The sequence below is a fragment of the Atta colombica genome, unplaced genomic scaffold, assembly GCF_001594045.1.
Source record: "Atta colombica isolate Treedump-2 unplaced genomic scaffold, Acol1.0 scaffold139, whole genome shotgun sequence".
Classification (NCBI taxonomy): domain Eukaryota; kingdom Metazoa; phylum Arthropoda; class Insecta; order Hymenoptera; family Formicidae; genus Atta; species Atta colombica.
The window spans coordinates 85,302-105,488 of NW_017259227.1; positions in this window are offsets into that span (position 1 = coordinate 85,302).

Sequence of the window (20,187 nt, forward strand, 5' to 3'; positions counted from 1 at the left end):
AGAGTATAAACACTAATAACATTGAGATGTACGTGAGATCTGCGTGAGTGGTACGAGCAGCACGTCATCGAACCCACATTGACGTCACTTGAAGAGTTCCAGAGAACGTAACAGCGGATGGAGATTGTCACGTATATTGAATTTGTCTATCAATGTAAATAAACTAAATCCCCTGCGCGCGGGATGTCATCGAAGTGTCACGAAAAATAACGATGAAACGAGTGATGATCAGTGTTCGACAGATAATGCGTACTTCGCGTGGTCGGTGGTGGCCACTATGTACCCCGCAGAACGAAATGCTGATCGGGAATCATCATATCCGCATTATACAGTGTTAAATTTTGCAGATATCGAATTTTCAATGACTTTAAAAGATATTTCCAGATTTGAATGATGTGTCAATTAATGTATACGATACCAAGAATAAACAAGTCCTTCCTCTACAATTCATTACTGACAAGAAGGAGAAACACGTCAACATGCAAGTTTCACGCGATGATGATGTTGGGCATTTTGCGTGGATAAAAATCTGTTCCGTGAGATCGCAAATTAGGGACAAGAAGAAGAAATTTTTCTGTGATCGGTAAGTACATATGAAAAAATTATTATATTTTTCCGTCTTAGTAATAAAATAATGATAATAATTAAAATTTTTGTTTTTTTCAGAGTGCAGCTTGCACTTCAATACTAACAAAAAATTGCAGTCGCATGTAATGGATTGTGAGAAAACGAACGACTGCGCTATCCGACTGCCAAGCGTAGGCTCGAATTTGGAAATGACTGCACTAAGGAGCGCGTCCCATTCATCTATGCTGACTTTAAGTGCGTTCTATGGAATCCGACAGGGAAGATGTGTCGTCGTATACACATATCAAAAAGTATTTAATATAGGATACTACGATGTTCGTACGACAATACGTTATCGTTATATCGGTTTCGTCGCGATAAAAACTGTATAGCGTGGTTCGCGCGACAATTCTAAGACTTGGCGCATGCAAAAAATATTATATCCGCCAACGTGCCCATGGAAACGTTGCCGAAACAACAATGGAAAGCGTACCGTAGCGCGACGCGGTGTCACATTTGCAAGAAACCGTTCGCGTCGGACGACATGTGGATCCGCGATCATTGCCATCTCACCGAGTGATACCATGCGCATGCAAATTGTAATCTTAATTAAAAATTCATTATATATTCCGACCGTTTTTCATAATTTATCTATATTTATCGGATTACGACGCGCATTTTATAATTAAAGAAATTGCTATCCAGGTATGATGAACATGTAAACGTGTTACCGATAACCAAAGAAAAATATATTTCGTTCACTAAAAATGTTAAAGATGCCGTCGAGAGAGCAGACTCGCGAAAAATTACGGTTCATTTAAATTTCTCAGTATAAGCCTCGATAAATTGGCGTTGTTTCTAAGCAGAGACAAATTAAAAATTATTCCAAATTTTCAACATTATTAGATGAAAAATTTGAATTACTGACTCGTAAAGGTGTTTTTCCGTACGAGTACGTTGACTGCGTCGAAAAATTACAGGACACGCACTTACCACCGCGCGAATCATTTTACAGTTCATTAACGGGCGCTACAGTATCTGAGAGCGATTACGCTCACGTGCGAACGTCTGGAAGCGATTCTCCATCCGAACGCTCGGTGAGTACAGTGATGTACTTGAAAAGCAATGTCTTGTTATTGACCGACATTTTCGAAAATTTCTGCGAAAGTTGTGTCACGAGTTACATATCTCGATCTTGCGCATTATTACACATTGCCTGGTTTCACGTGGGGCGCGATGTTAAATACATACGCACGTCAAGTTTGAGTTATTCACTGACATCGAGATCATGTTCATCAAGCGATATACGAGGCGGCCTCAAACAATATTTCGGTAGATACGCGCAAGCTAACAAGTACATGTCTGTACGACTCATTGAAACCATTGTCTTGATGTATTACGATGTTAACAATTTATATGGGTGATGTGTCAACCATTGCCATACGCCGAATTTCGATAGATCGAAGACGCTGTGAATTTTAATGTGAACGCGATCGCTCCAGATTCGCTCGGTTACATTCTCGAAGTCAATCTCAAGTATTCACAGTATCTACACGACCAACACACTGATCTACCTTTCTGTCCGACGCGTGATAAGCCGCCCGTCAAGTACGGAAACTTCTAGCGACGCTGTACGATAAGCAACGTTACGTCCACTATCAAAACTTGCAGCGATGTACTCGTCATAGTTTTCGCGTAACAAAAATCCATCGGGTACTATAATTTGCTGAATCTGCCTTTCGCGAGTGCATTGAACTTAATACACAGTTTAAAACTCGCTAAAAAACGATTTCGAGAAAAATTATATAAATTAACGCTGTATTCGGTAAAACTATGGAGAATATGCGCAATCACGTTGACGTAAAATTAACAAAATAGAACGGTATGGCGGAGGTAATGATCGCAAAACCGAATTTCCACAGCCGTAGCATCTTTGCGGAAAATTTCGCCGTCGAACTGCGCAAACTCGAGGTTAGGTTCAACAAACCGATTTACGTGGGTAAGTATATACTCAACATATCGACGGACTGCTTGTATGAATTTCACTGCGAGTATATATTGTTTCGCGACAAAATTATGTACACCGACACGGACAGTCTTATATACTGCGTCGAGTGCGAGAACGTTTATGAGACTAAAATGCGATATCGCTAGATTCGACACGAGTGATTATCCAATGGACAAACATGGCGTACGATACCTCTCGCGAACAAAAAAATACCTGATCTGATGAAGGATGAAAATAATGGTGCGACATGATCGAATTCGTTGGAGCAAGGATGTACGCGGTGAGGGTGAATGACAAGAAGGACATTAAGAAGACGAAAGGCGCAAAGGATAATGTCGTAGCGCGAACGATAACGTTCGACGATTATATGCGGTTTGAACGAAGAGATCGAACCGCCAATCGTGTATACGACCTAAACTGCACAAGCTGTACACGATATCCGAATCGAAATCGCTTTGAGTCTATACGATGATAAACAGCGATAAACGATGTCGTATCAGACTTGACGGAGGCGTTACCGTGGAATTACATCGGCGGATCATATGTCAATGATGCGATGCTTATGCGCATTGTAATCTGACACGAGACGCTGCAGCTCGTTGACCCACCTTATAATTGCAGTTGAGCATAAATCATCTTCCATATCATTATTCTTGAGCGTGCGATTGAACTGCTCAACCACTGATGCTTACAACATCGAATATATGGAATAGTAATTAACTTCATGTTTTTTCAAGATTTTCTGCATATCGGCGGTTCTAAAACTCTTCCTCCATATTCGTTTGTAAATTTTTCGGACATCTTCCACTCGATCTCAACGATAGTCAGCCGTCACACTCCATTCTTGCTCTTGAGTGTACGGCTCACGTGTACTTGCTCAACACATTGATGATGGTGAGTACATAGTAGTAGCCTCTGCTGTCCGAATACAAGCGATATTAGCCTGCCATAGATCGTCGTATCCCCGAACTATGACGCGCCTTCGCGGAAAATTTTTTTCTCGCAGGAACGTGCAATTCTTCGACGAGCCGACGTCTTTCGAAGTTAATATTTTCTTTCTTTTTATCAGATTTCTTTTTGATTCGACGCGTAATAAACGGGGCAAAAGTATTTTTTCTCACGCCACTCGATTGACTCGTTTCATCTATATGCGATTTAATTTATAATAACACTGGCTTCATGAAGTTTCTCAAAGATCGACAATATCTCATGAGCGTTGTTGCTCGCTCGGTGCGAATCGTCAAGCAATCATAGACGATCCATCAATTCGTTAGGATTGTCACAGTGCACGTAATCGATCGCGTTGTCATTCAATGTCATTGCGTGAGGTAATCCTTTTCCAGATTTTTTCTTCTGTTTCATGGATGTGATGACAACGGCGCAATTATGTGTTTGTACTTGTATTCCCTGTTGCTCAATAATCGACCCTGCTGGTACTTGTGTTTGTGTGCGTTCGTCACCAATAGCATGCTCTTGTACTTGTGCATATCGTTTTCCGTGTACAGGACATCATCAGGAATTCTCTTGAAAATCAACTCGTAAAGACCGGGTGTAGGCGGGTGTGGCGTATCGTACGGCGTCGATAATTATGTTGTCACGCGTCATCCACATCAAAACGTTTATTGCCAAACATCAGCCCATGTATAGGTAAACGCCAGGGGTACAACAACGCGGTACAACAACGCGGTATTCGGTAAACCATGGAGAATATGCGCAATCACGTTGATGTAAAATTAATAACAAAATGGGACGGACGATACGGTGCGAAGGCAATGATCGCGAAACCGAATTTTCACAGCCGCAGTGTCTTTGCGGAAAATTTGATCGCCGTCGAAATGCACAAACTCGAGGTAAAGTGCAACAAGCCGATTTATGTGGGTATGTGCATATTCGATATATCGAAAGTCTGCTTGTACGAATTTCACCATGAGTACATGTCATCGATGTATCGCGACAAATGCAAGATCATATACATCGACACGAACAGTCTCATTTACCATGCGACAATATTTACGAATATCATATTTAAGAATATGAAACGCGATATTGCTAAATTCTACTATGAGCGATTATCCGGCAGACAACGTGTACGGTATGTCTCTCGCGAATAAAAAAGTACCCAGCCTGATGAAGTACGAAAATAATGCGATAATGGCCGAATTTGTTGGATTGAGAGCAAAGATGTACGCGGTGAGAGTGAACGGCAAGAAGAACACTAAAAAAGCGAAAGGTAAAGAATAACATCGTAGCGCGAACGATAACGTATGATTACATGTGGTGTTTGAACGAAGAAATCGAAATGACTTGCCGTCAATCGTGTATACGATCTGAATTACTCGAGGTACACACGATATTCGAATCGAAAATCGCTCTGAGTCCATATGACGACAAACGATACGTCGTACCGGATTCGATGGAGAGACGTTACCGTGGGGACATTGGATACCTTTGTAATATATGTTACTATTATGTATTACTTATTGTATTTTATACTTTTTTCACATTTATACAAGTATTATTAGCATGTTTTTATGTAATAGAATTTATTATTAGTATTACGATTATTATACTTTCATATAATACATATGTTTTTAACATTTATATACTACAATACATTTATATACTACTAGTATTTCAATTTTACATTTTATGTATCCCATATTTTTTTATTATTTATGCATATTACTATTATTTTAATTTACACGTAATGCATATTTTTTTACATTTATATAAGTATTATTATTATTATATTTTATGTAGTACTATTTATGTTACTATTATTTTTCATTTCATGTATCATACATTTATATCTGTATATTTCAAAACGAAGATGGAAAGGATAATAAAAAAAAATATATTTATATATTTATATTGATATATTTTTTATATATAGAAATAAAAATACATGAATCAAAATTTTATCAAATGACATTGTTTTTATGTATCCATGAATTGTGGTCCATCGAATCCTAACCACTTGACGTACACCTTATCTCCTTTCCAACGCAATACTTTCTCCATGAGACGTCCGGATGAGTATGCAATTCATGCTCGTAAAACGCTCAAGCGACGGATTTTCTGCGATAATCCTCGAGTAGATAGATTATTGCGGGATTGGATACGCTGTATCTTAACGATTATAAATCTCGGTGGTCCAATTTGGTGTTTAACCCTTCTCAAAAATCATCTTGTACTTGTTCACGCGTACCGAATCGCCCACTTTAAATTTTGATGGACCAGCAATTTTTATTGCGCTGTCCAAGAGTCTTTCAGCGATCGCGAGAGTTACGTCGGCAGATTGCATGCCTTGTGCGCGTTGTCTGATACGAGACGCGGTAGCTCGTCAATCCACTTGTAATTGCCGTTGAGTGTAAACATCTTCCACATATTGTTTTTGAACGTGCGATTGAATCGCTCGACTACTGACGCTTTCAATTTGAATACGTGGAATAGTGATTAACGTCGTGGTTTTTCAAGATTTTCTGCACATCGGCGTTGTAAAATTTCTTCCCCACATCCGTTTGTAAATTTTTCGGATATTTTCCACTCGCTCGAATTATCTCAGCGATAGCATCAGCCGTTTCGCTTCCACCCTTGCTCTTGAGCGGTACGGCCCACGCGTACTTGCTCAACACATCGATGACGGTGAGTATGTAGTGGTGGCCTCTGTTGAAGTCTGAGTACGGACGCATCTCGACGATATCAGCTTGCCATCGTATCCTCGAACTATGACACGCCTTCGCGGAAAATTTCTTCTCGCCGGAGCTTGCAATTCCTCGACGAATCGACGTCTCTCGGAGCTAATTTTTCTCTTTTCGCTGAATCTCTTTTTCATGATTGAACACGTAATACACAGAGCAAAAGATTTTTTTTCTCACTGACACCACTCGACTAACTCATTTCGTCTATACGCGATTTAATTTATAATAAGACCGGCTTCGCGAAGTTCCTCAATGGCTACTCGACAACATCTCGTCGTGAGCGTTGTTGCCCGCTTGATGCGAAGCGTCGAACAATCGTAAACGACCCACCAGCTCGTTGGGATCATCCCAATGCACGTCATCAATTGCGTTGTCATTCAATATCATTGCATGAGATAATCTCTTTCCAGATTTCTTCTTCTATTTCTTGGGTGTGATCGACAACAACGACGCGATTACGTATTTGTACTTGTATCTCCTATTGCTCAATAATCGGCCTTGCGATTGATGCTTGTGTTTGTGCGCGTTCGTCGCTAGTAGCATGTTCTTGTACTTGTTCATATCGTCTTCCATGTAGAGGATATCGTCGGAAATTCTCTTGAAAATCAATTCGTAAAAATCAGGTGTACTGATGTACACCATCGATAATTATGTTGTCCGCATCATCCATCGAAACATTGCCAAACATCATCCATCCTTGTGTAAGTAAACGCCGTACACATAATCTACATCGCTCTTCTGTTTATCTCGCGTTCTCTTCAGCCTCGACGTACTTTTGATCTAGCGGGCTCAAGCCGGCTCGTAATGCCTTTCGATCTTCTGTTTGCAACCGAATCTTTGAATCTTCATCGCTAGCGAGTCTTCCGTCGTTTCGAAAACATTGTCCAACGACTCTATCATCGGTACGATTTTGATACGCGGTGTGGACGTTATTAGCTGAACACGATCGTGCGATCGGATTTACGCGGGTCGCAGAACATCTCGCTCGCTTTCTCTCTCTCCTCCTCTTCCTCCTCCTCCTCTTTTCTCTTACGCTTGGAGGCAGACGCTGCGTTATCGTCGCGCGACTGTCTCTTTATCGCGTGCACGGGACTGTCAATAATCTGCTGCAGAGGTTTGATAATAGGTTTAAAAAACCTGTCCTCCTCGATTCTATCGGTCTTTAGAGCGCGATGTTTCTTGCGAATCGACTCGCTCGTCTTCTCGATCTCCCTCGCAATTTTTTCACGCGCGCGCACTCAATCATGTTCGTCTCTGGCGAAGTATCGACAACTAGCCACGTTACAGTATCGCGAACTCGTTAAATCCCTTTCTGTATCTCCCGTCTTTAAGCGCACTGTCCTTGTCTATTACTAAAAATCCATTTTTTTTTGCCAACAACAGTCGCGACACAACAAACAAAATTCATCGTATGACATGTCGGTATTCACGTGATCGTTGTAAACATGTTTTAAGTTGATATAATTTTGTTTGAACAGGATCAACAGGTTCGCGTTGTCGCGTATCAGATGTTTAGGTATCCTCGCGTCTGACAGAGATAGAAGTAGCGGCGGCGTTCGAAAAGTATTTTCTTACCGCATCCTACTTGTCGCATGCTGCGTCATCAAAGATAAAAATAGAATTTGGGCGCGCTTCGCTCGGTGGAACGACATCGTTGTTGTTGGAGAACGTAAAATATCCGATTTTATCGATAGACAATAAAATAAATTTTCAAAATATCGATACTTTGACAACGAGTAGACGTACATGTTCTGGAAACGTACTGTTCGGGCTCTCGAGTAACCTTATAAGAACGTTAATCTTCGACGGGCCGCAAATGATCGCGCATATAGTATTCGATAGCATTTTGCCGTGCTTTTCCGTGCTGCTTCCCATCATTCGTGATTTCGCGTTGCAGTTCGTGACGCGTATCGTCAGCGGTTGCAGCACGAATTTCATGCTCACACTATGGATGTGCGCTCTCGAATAATTATTTGAAGGCGCGCGAATCTAGTGTAGTAATAAAATATATCTCGCGCTGTATCATCCTTCCGATATTCGAGACTTGAGCGCCGAGCAGTTCCAATATATACTGAAGGTACTCTTACGCGTGTACGGCGTCATATCAAACACGTCTGGGACAAGCCGGAACAAGTGAAGACAGATTCGAAGGTTCGAACCTATCGTTACTGCGACGAGCACTACAATCAGCTGTGACAGGGGATATCGATGGCTCCGCACCTAAGATAAAGGATTGTAGTGAATGTCAGCGTCGGGCGGCAGTCTGTTGATCGAGCAATAAACGCGCTTCCTTTCGAGCTACATATTCCGGGCTATCAGTTTTGCCAGCACTCGACTTACGAAACGATTAGCCACAGATGATGCAGACATAAATCCGCTGGACGCGGCAGAGAACACGATATTACGTTTTTGCACAGCAATAATCTCACCGATAGACACGCGGCAGACAAGATACTAGCTAAGAAGACGTGCATTACAGTGAGTAATTCGGCTCTGAGCGAAAGAATCGCTAATGCCGTCTAGGCAGCGATGAAAGCCAAGATCAGTATGGGCATGAAATTGAAGAAGAAGACGATAAAAAAAAGGCGATGAAAAAGCGGATACTCGCGGCAAAATGAGGCAATTCGTTACTGTTTCTGCGGTTACTTTGCGCGCTCGAGTCCTTGATCGATGGATAAAGCGTAGCTCGCGCGGCCCGGTTATTTCGGCCGGAGAACAGTCGAGGCTATTCGCCCCCACATAGAAAGCTGGATGGGGAGGGGAGGGGGCGAGTTGACTTCCATGCGACGTAGATATTTACGGACCATGGATATTTTAGCCAGTATCTGTGTTGGTAAAGAGCGTACGAGCGCACCCGAGATGCGTTGGTCTTTGGATCTGGGACTTTGTAGGGGAAGGTGAGTCCACTTTCTTCTCCATCTTCCGCGTCACCTATCGCCAGCCCAATCATTGTCTCTCCGGCAGATGGGCAGACGCGTATACGCTCGAAGATCGGCTGATACATGCCGATACTCGACGGGCGACTGGGATCTGGGGCTTGCTATATTGGCGCTTCAGACTCTGGCCTGGTCCAGTTAAGGGATAGTTGGACGGGGATTCACCGCCCACTAACGGCTGACTGGGATAGATGGCGAAGAGAGATGGCATTTTAGGTCTCCGCCAATTGCTGTCGGGTTAGTCAGTCCAGCTCTGGTTAGGTCCAATTGGCTAATCCGGTCGGGCGGAGGAGTCCCACATAATCTCGTCCCTCTCCCTGGGGGAACGGAGTATTCAACGGAGAATTTTCCCTGCAATAACAAAAAGAGAGGCCATCAGTCCTCACAAATCCGCTCAATTAAATTTTGCGCGAGCTTGGACTGGTTTACATTAATTTGACCTATTTTAGTCATTGAAAAGATCAACGTTTATTATCTCCGGCTGGACGGCAGTCCAGTCTCCCGATCTACCATAGACGCCCTATTTCTCTCGCTAAGCCACCCTGTATTAAAAGGGGAGCGTTCAGTCAAGTCTGCCCTGTAATCAGCGCAACTTGGTTCTGCACTCGAAGGTCTTATGTCTTCTCTGATTACAGTTGAAGCAGAGGAAGGATCCGTCCTCCGTCTTTCGGCAGTTGGCCAACCGTCAGGCACCGAAATACTGGAGGCGACGCCTTGGTAAAAAATCCTGACAGATGCCAGTAGATTCCTCTCCCTTGCGAGTTTCTCAGCAAGGACGGAAGGACACTGCATCATATAGAATTAATCCGTCCCATCCAGGGCGCAGCGTTCCCACCTTAACATCCTCACGCCCCGATGATACACCCAATCTCTAGGAATCTGTCTATTACCACTACATCGGTGACAGCTCGACATCTAGAAGTCGAATCTCCGATTTTCGCACCGGATAAAAACTCGATTCTTGTGCTCAAGGAATTCTTCAGTCTTTCCGAGAGCACATCACCCTTGGTCCCCGATTCCTTGCCGGGAATTTCCCTCGCCGAGGATAATACCCGTCTGGGCCTTACGTATTCTCGTGTCCGCGATTTCCAACTCGATAAGATTGATTTTGCTCTTTGCCAAGCCTACGATTTCCGCGCACAATGGTTCAACTTCATCTAATCAGCACAGCTGCCACTCTTGATGCTCAGATAATAATAGGTCATTGCATAACAGATTATCTAACTTTCATAACACATTCTTTCTTCACATGTAATGCTTCATGATATATTTCTACTGAGCGCGTAACGCGTCGCATCGTCAAAGAAAAGAGGGGTTGTGTATATATATATAAATTTCTCTCTTTCTTTCACGACGTGTGACGCACTCAGTGATATTCAGCCTTAATGCTCTTTTATAATTTCATTTTCACGATGTATCTTCACTTTATATAAAATATATATAACAACAAACATATTTTAATATCAAGTATATATCGATAAAAAAACCTCGAAATGCTAAAAGAAAGCAATGCCTCTATATGTGTACGATGTGACATATAAGACTGTGTCCCTCATGAAGAAAGAAGTTTTATTCTATATCTTTTCTGTCAATATTTCGTTCCGCTGTTTCTTTCTCCATGGGGACACAGCCTAAATAAACGTTATTAAATATGCATGATAAATCTAAAACTTTTTAAAATCTTCATAAATGCGTCAAGGTATGAAATAAACATATGAATTACGTACAGATAGAAATCATTGACTTAGTAAAAAAAGCTATAAGCCGATCGATGAGCCATAAGGCATTTGGATATCAGTATATACGTATGTACATATTAGGAGGTCCTTATCTTAAATGTGGATAATTTATACATCGAATAACAAATTTTTTAAAGAATTTTTTTACGTATGGTATAAAATTATGCAATGTCCAGCAATGTGTGTCCAATAATGCGGTGTCCAACTGTGCGGTGTCCAATCGTGCATGTCCAGTCGTGCGGTGTCGTGCGATCCAATAATTATGTGTTCAATCGAGAAACGCCCGTTTTTGAATTCATTGAAAACTAGAAACGCTGTGTGAACTATTTCAGTACAAAACATGCTGTGAAAGATTGTACACATCCTCGCACATGTCGCGTAGTAAACGACATCATACGTTGTTATATTTTCCGATAATTCCGTTAAGCCTGTCGACATTAAGCAACCGTCGACATCCGCACCCACGAGTAGCGAAAGTGTAACCGAGTAGCGAATGTATAGTTGTCGCTACGCACTTATTATCCGAAAACCGTCGAGCTCCAAAATCTTGCTCGTGACCGCGTGTGCGAGTTTATTCGCCTTATAAACATTTTGTCACCGTTCGCGCGCTCTTTGATCAGGGATCCATCTTTATGTTTATCTCCGAATCGCTTGCTCAACGCCTCCGCCTTTCGAGAATTAATCGCTCCGTTTCCATTACCGGCATTAGCGAAATGCAGTTCGTTGTGCATCACTGCCTAGATTACGATTACTCCGGCGTATCAATGAACCTATACTACAACTGCGTTTATACTTCGCTCATTAACGAAATATCTACCGAATCGAGTCGATATTGCGTATCATTGGAAACACGTCGCCGAACTTGCTGATCGTGATCTCATGAGTTTGGATCCGATCGATATCATAATGCCGATCTATTCGGCATGCTCGTTTTTCGAACGGTGTTTGAAAAGACTCCGCATATGAACCTATCGAGCGAAATATTACTCTCGATTGGATTCTTTCTAAACCAATAGCCTCGTTTCCGACCACTGAATCAATTTCCGCACTTGCGCATCATGGAGTTGTTCTTGAAATTCTCGATCGTGATCTTCATTGCTTCTGAAAAATTGAGGAAGTGCCTCAGAAAACTCCTCAGAGACTTGAAGAACCCTAATGCAAAACACTTCGGAACCACACATTCCCGTACGCCCGAGGGATGTTATATCGTCCGATTATCGTTTAAAAATGTACATATCTCGATAGATGAATCGCTCTATTGCTGTTTCGAGTTTTCGCTTGGAACAACTTAATTTGAGATTAACGCTTACGCGAGTATCGCAAATTTCTTGCATGAAACCCTCGGTCATATGACTAAAAGTCTGTCCACCGACAGCAATTGTCAAACTAGAGCAAACTTATTATATTCCGGATCAGGCTGTCTTACATGACAGCAGTGCAACCACCCGCTTACGAGGTCTTCAATGTTTTATGCCGCATCTCAAACGGGACATTGTTGAACGACCGTATGCTCATTTGCCCTAAACTTCAAAGGGATTTTGTTACCGTCTTAATGCAGTGGCACCAATACCGTTACGTGTTTACGCCAATATCACCAAAATGTATCGGCAAATCTTAGTTAACTCCTGGGACACCGACTATCAGCGCATTATGTGACAAATTACTCCTAGACCAATCGCGGATTACTGCCTTCTTACCGTTACCTACTGCACAGTCGCCGCTCCTTATTTAACCCTTCGGGGCTTTGTCTTAGAACAACTTGTAGAAATGATGAAGGTGCCGAATTTCCGCTTGCAGTTGTACGTTTTCAAACATATGTTGACGATTGCGCTTTTGGCGCAGATCAAATTCTTGCTTGTCAAACACACGATCAATTGAGAGAGTTATTTACTAAAAAAAAGGAGGCTTTCGCTTTCGAAAATGGGCGAACAACGTCATCGCTCTGTTGTCCGATCTCGATCCCGCGGATCATGGTTTAGCCACTCATAAGATTCTTCAAGACGATGAGTACCTTTAAATCTTAGGAATACTTTCTGCTTTCAATCCTTATATGGACGAGAATGGATTTATTCGTATTCGAGGAAAACTCTATCGAGCTTGCTTCTCAGGAGCGACGAAGAACCTCATCATCTTACGCGCACATTCGCTATTAGTATTAACTATTCAGCACCATTATCTTAGAACATTGCATACCGGTTCTCAATTAACGCTAGCGTCATTGCGACACGAATTCTAAATTCTCCGGGCCCGCGTCACTATTTGATCCGTTCTTTATGAGTACATACCATGTATGCATGAACGCCGACGTGCCCGTCGAACTCATGGGCACGTCGGCATTCATGCGTACCTCCCGGCTGCAAGAGTCAACCGAATCGCTCGCGCATTTGTCCATACTGGCGTTCATTACGCAGGTCTGATCGCTATCCGAACGACTCCCGGTCGGCATAAATCGCAAAAGGCCTATGTCGCGTTATTCATATATCTCATGATCAAAGCTCTACATTTAGAGCTTATCAGCAATTATACCTCTCCTACTTTTGTAGTAGCGTATTAATGATTTCTTTCTTGCCGAGGACTACCGATATCTGTATATTTCGATAACGGAACCACATTTCACAACGTCGATCGTGAATTGTCCGATACACATGCTAAAGCAATTCGTGATCTTAACTTCCGCAATCGACTCGCTACTGACAGAACTCCGTGACAGAACTTTCTATCCCCTGCATCACCGCACTCCGGCGGTCTGTGGAAAGCCGGCGTTAAAAGTGTCAAGTATCATTTTAAATGATGCATTGGCCTCCACACTTTTGAAGAGATGTCTACGCTTCTCTGTCGGATCAAGGCATATCTTAATTCGCGCCCGATCGCTTCCACTTCCGATAATCTCAACGATCTTACGTTCTGACACTCGATCATTTTTTGGTCGGAATCTCTCTTATCACGCCCATCAACTTGACTTCAATGAAAATAGACTTTCGCGTTGCCAAATGGTTCAATAAATAATCGAAGATTTTTGGAGGTCTTGATCCAATGATTACTTGCCCTTCATCAATGCCCAAAATGGCGCGTTGTCCAGCAACCGGCCAAATCGTTCTCGTGCGTAATCCTCTGGCTCCACCGAGCCAATAGGAACTCAGTCAGATCACGGCGTGTCATCCCGGCGATGACGATTTGACTCGCATTGTAACTATAAAAACAGGTCGTTTCGAATACAAGCGACCAATTATGAAACTTGTTTTCGACCAATTATGAACTTTGTTTTCTACTCATGATCAATATCGAAGAGTCTAAAAATTCACGGCGGGAGCTATTGTTGAATGTGCTTGATGTTACCGGTATCGCGAATCGTAAGCTTCAATTGTATTGCGTCATGATTTTTGTATTCTGTATCAAATCATTTTTGTTGTTATACCATTATTGTCTTGCTTTGTGAATTATTAGGTGGGAAAAAGTTCGTGGCGTTTTTTAAATGCCATCTAACGGAAAAAATGCCACGAACTTTTTCCCATACCTAATATTTTGAATGCCTACATTTGAGATAGGCGATATATTCCGGAATCATCGTTAATTTATATATATATTCTCGGGGATGGCAAGTAAACAGCTCATAGACACCGAGTCGTCTCTGTTCAATCATGCCTGCGACATTTTGTTCAAAACATGCGTGTAACTTGTTTCTTTTCTGATCACGCTGTCTATCTCAGATGACCTCCCTCTTGCACGACACTCGAAAAGTCGACTGTCGCTCATATGTTCCGCATGCGAAAGTTCAGTTCATTTCCCGATCCCGATCAATATGGATCATCGATATTCGCGCTTAAAGGATTGTATCCCGAATATTCAGAGCGAATCATATTGAAGTTTCAACGCTGTATTTTGTAACGTTACCGATATGTATTTTGTTACGCATATTGTAAGGGCATTCGGTGCGCGAGAATTTTCTAAGTTTCCGGTGAGATTTACCGATCTTGCTGCTCGCAATAAGAATTCTGCCTAACGGCTGCGAGAACATATTCGAAGTCGTACCAAGTGTAAGTTATACGCGTCTAATAGAACACATCAGTCATTGCATTACAAGCATTGGCTACCGCCTGCTTCGAATAAATCTTAATTCTGACTAATGAATAAAGTTTAAATTATTACAACAAAGACAGTCATCGTTATTACACGCCTTGGTGAGCGAGCCTTCCATACAAGGTAACATCAGCGTCACACACAAACAAATGTGAAACAAGCAATTATCACAAGAGTTATCCCAAATTCATCGTCGATCAAAGTTTACAGCAACAATCATGGCTTTCCGCCAGACATTGTACAATAATTTTCTCTACTCTACACCAAATGGCGGCGTACAATGCAAGATGGCGATTTAACAATCACATTAACGAGGCGTCGACTTCGCTGTGGGCGACAAACTCTGCGCAAACTGAATACAAAAATCTATGTGATTCGAACAAACGACAGCTAAAAGATTAATCACTCGCGGTAACTCCCTGTACAGGCCTTAGCCTTTCAGGTCAAATTCGACATGTGCTATTTGCTTGAGATCAGATTGTCGGGAATCAGCGACTTTACAGAATTTCTACGCTTCGCATCGGCGATTCTTCTATCCCTTCGATAACTCCTTTCTGCTCTTTTCTTTATTTCCGCTCAGCTTACTTTAATAATCGATAGCACTTACCTCGCTCTCGATCCTAGATCCTTTATCCTCTCACAATCTGTCCACAACTCGTGCCACAAGGCAAGTAATTTCGGCAGACCCCGGCGAGGGATGCACAGGCCGCGCTGCTTTTCGGGAGCGAGGCCCCCCAGCGCCTGATTGGCCGATAGCGGCGTGAATCGCGTGGGCCCGTGGCAATATAGCTTCCCGCGACTTGGTGTGGAATCCGAATTTCGCTCGGGTAGTCTTCTTGCCCGGGACTCTACTTTTGTCTCGTACGGAGCTTTTTCTACTTGAGGCAGTTCTTTTGGTTCGAGCCTGAGTCCGCCGTGATCTTCTCGCTGGTTCTAACTGATTGTCTTCTTAAGAAATTATCTCATCTTGATCTCTCGGCATCCTCCGTTTTCTCTGTAAAACAGGAGAGACACTAAAAGGGTAAGTAAGTAGTAGATGCAGGCAGCAAGTTTAGAAGAGCGATACGACCTGTGTACCTCCGCTATTAGGCGTAGTCCGGAGTCTCCTTGGTTCTCTTCAGCGATCCTCTTCCCTGCTGGTAATCGGATGAAACAGCTTCAATACAATCAATGCACACAGCTATTGATCCTGGCAATAATTCTCGAAAAATAATAAAAAAAAAAATAGAGAAGAAAAATAAATTTAATGGCGCATGAATGGTAGCACCCATATGCTTGTTACTCGCCCTCACGAACTGGGAGGACCCAGAATCCACTTGGCTAATCCACGACACAGTGACGAATGAAAAACGTCACGTCACAACTCTCTCTTCCGGAAAGGATCAAAGAGGTATCACAAGCGTCATCAGCCGCTTTTCCCCAACAATTTATTCTCAAAGTCGGAGTTTATTCTTAGTAGATCAACTTCCTCGCGAGTTTCAGCAAAAGAGAGGACACAATATGTCCTACCCGGCCTCTTCTTCTTCCTCAAATGTTGCCAAATTCGGTCCTAAGAACGAAATGAGACTAAAAAAATGAAAAATGAAACAACAGCAAAGTACACAAAAAAGTTTTCTAGAACAGTCTACACTCGAGACCGACCAAGTCTCTTCCCCCCTTCCTCCAACAAAATATATATAATATAATACTCGTTACTTAAAATTTTTGATGGGCTCGGCCACCCTTTATATCACTAGCCCCCACTTAACTCTCGCCATCTTTATCGCTCTAGTGACGCACATAGAACAACGGTAACAACTGACTGTCCTCCCTTCCCCCTCCCCCTCCAACAAGTTTACCTAGTTTTCCGGCGAGCCCGAAACAAGGAATAGCAAAGAGAGAATGGGATACTATTAAGTTCACAAATCTAAATTAAGATCTTCTTTTATTGGGGTCCCATACATCCTTAGTAGCGAAAATCCGAGATATAACTCCTTTCTTTTGGAGAATTTTCACTAGATTCACGCCTGGGATTTTTCGATAGCTCCTTTAAGTCCTAGTTAAGAGTTCGGATTTAAGAAGACTTTCATTAGGGACATAATAAGCTTTGAGGTCCTTAATGTAAACTTTTTCTACGGGTGCATCATCAAGATTAGCAAGCATATGACCGGTAACTTCACATCACAATATATTACAAAAATATTCTCCACAATAACGTCTCCGTCGAGTATGACATATCTTTTGTTGTCGTATGGACTCAGAGCGATTTTCGATTCGAATATCGTGTATACCTCGAGTAATTCAGATCGTATACACGATTGACGGCGAGTCATTTCGATCTCTTCGTTCAAACACCACATGTAATCGTACGTTATCGTTCGCGCTACGATGTTATTCAATGAATCTTAATTTTACACCATTTTTCCAAAAATTTTTTTCATTTTTGTCTTTAGTGCTATCGACATGTTTAGTGAATGAAATATATTTTTCCTTCGTTATCGGTAGTACATCTATATGTCCATCCGTATGCAGTAGCAATTTCCTTAATTATAAAATGGGCTTCAGCCCGATAAATTATAAAATACGATCGGAATATAGAATGAATTTTTATAATTTAAGTTACAATTTGAATGCGCTGGACCGCGGTATCTACCAGTGGGATGACAATGATCGCGGACTCCTCGTCCGGCGCGAATGGTTTCTCGCAGATGTGACAACGCGTCGCGCTATAGTATGTTTCCCATTGCTATTTAGACAACGTTTCCATGGGCACGTTGATGGATACGATATTTTTCACGCGATGTGCCAAATCGTTGAGTTGTTGCGCGAAACGTTATACAGCCTTCATCGCGACGGAAGTAATACGACGATAATGTGTCGTCGTACGCGCATCGTACGTAATAGTCTATGCTACGCTTCATACGCGTTCACCGCTGATACGCGTACGACGATGTGTCTTTCTAGTCGGATTCTGTCTTACGTGGGACGCACTCCAGGTCGGCGTAGACGATGAACGGCACTCATTTTCGGTTGCTGTAGTTGTCAAATTCGAGCCACTTGTCGTCCTCACTCGACAGTCGGATGGCAGTCGTTGATCTTCTGGCAGTCCACTTCGTGCAATTGCAATTTTTCGTACAAACTGAAATAATGGAGACATCTGTAAATAATAGAGAAATCATTTTTCACTGTTTCTTTTTTACTGTTTTTTTTTTAATATTGTTTTTTATTTGTTTTTGTTATTATACTTACCGATCGCAGAAAAATTTCTTATTCTTTTTCCTAATAATTTGCGATCTCACGAGATGTGACAGGTTCTTGATCCACGCAAAGTGGTCAAGATTGTGATTGTGCGAATCTTGTAGAGGAGATTGATGTGTCTCCCTTTCTTGTTATCGATGAGCCGCAGAGGAAGGAGTTATTCTCGATGCCGTACACATTGATCGACACCGCATTCGAATTTAGAAATGTCTTTTAAAGTCATTGGAAACTCAATGTTTGTGAGATTCAATACTGTCGTATAATGCGGATAGGACGATTCCCACTCCGTATACTTTTCAGTTGGGTACAGAGCGACGACTACCGACCATGCGAAGCACGCATTGTCCGTTGTACAAACACTGATTACCTCTTACTCGTTTCGTCATTATTTCTCTTTTAATGTGTGCAGAGTGGGCACATGCTGCACGAGAATATACTGTACAAAGGTTCTCTGCAATTCGTGCACAACTTGCCGTCTAGCCTACCGAAAGAATCAGTCTCATGCTCCCTGACGTGATACATTCCTACATCGTTAATGTCAGTTATATGAATCATGCATACATACAGTTAAAGCACCACCCGTTGTACCATATAATAATTGTGAACACACAGTGCTTAGTACGAGCGTTCAACGTACGGATTTCCAAAGGCTGCATAAATTTTTCTACGGGATCGATTTCATACTCGCTCATATCACTAGCATATCGTCGGATTATCGTCGGATAGCATTTCGTCGTCAGACTCTTGGTCCATTATATTCTAAAAGTCTACTTCCATTTTTTCAAACACTTCGAACACTTCGTCTCTGATTCGCGAATTGTTCCGGATTCACGTTTCTAATATACTCGGCTACGTTAGTTATGTTCTCAACGTTTCTGATATTCTCGACTTCTACATCGTCCACTATGTTCTCAAATTCTATTTCCATTGCTTCAAATAACGTCTGCATTCACACCATCCATGTCCTCAACGTCACGATTAACCATACTTTTCGCATTATACTTATTGCGATTCGGTAATCTTTAAAGGCACCTCCAACTGAGGTGCCGCGCGCTTATGATCCCATTATATATTCCATTTGTGACTTCTTTGTCCATTTATCTACCATTCCTATTGAGTCGCAGTAGTGACGATGTGTCACCGATCTCTTCTTAGAAAAAAAATATCATTATCAGTGCTTCTCTCTTAACACATTGCGACATGTCACCGACCTCATGGTTCTTCCTAGATAAATATCTTCATCCATGCTTTTGATCTTGAAAGAAAGAATTGAGAACACATCAATGATGTTCACCTAGACAAAACATCTTGTTCGCGTTATATAGGATCTTTCAATAGGGACGCTCGAAATTTGTTAGATCATAGTAGCCATGTTGTTAAAGTGACATCTGTCAAATTTGTTGTGAATTGTTTAGTAATGTATGGCAAATCACCATGGAAGATCATAGTGTTGAGCAATGTGTGCAAATCATAAAATTTTATTATCAAAATCAGTGCTCCGTTCGAGAAACATTCCGCGCATTACGTGATTTTTATCCTCGCCACAACCGTCCTGCCAAGTCGACTATACGACGTTTGGTGGCCAAATTCGAATCAATCGGTTCAATAAATAATCAGCCAACACCAGTATATCACCGAAACGCAAGGTCTGCTGAAAACATCGCTGCTATGCATAACAGTGTACGGGAAAACCCGAAGCAGTCAATTTCTCGTCGTTCACAAGAACTTGGCCTTTCTCTGACTTCAACTTGGCAAATTTTGCGTCGGGGGTCTTGGGTCTGCACTCCTATAAAATTCAACTGATCCAGGAACTTAAGGTAAACGACCATAGACAACGCCATGGGTTCGCTGATTAGATTCTGGAGCAGTTGGAAGTTAACCCAAATTTCGCCAAACAAATCATCTTTAGCGATGAGGCCCAT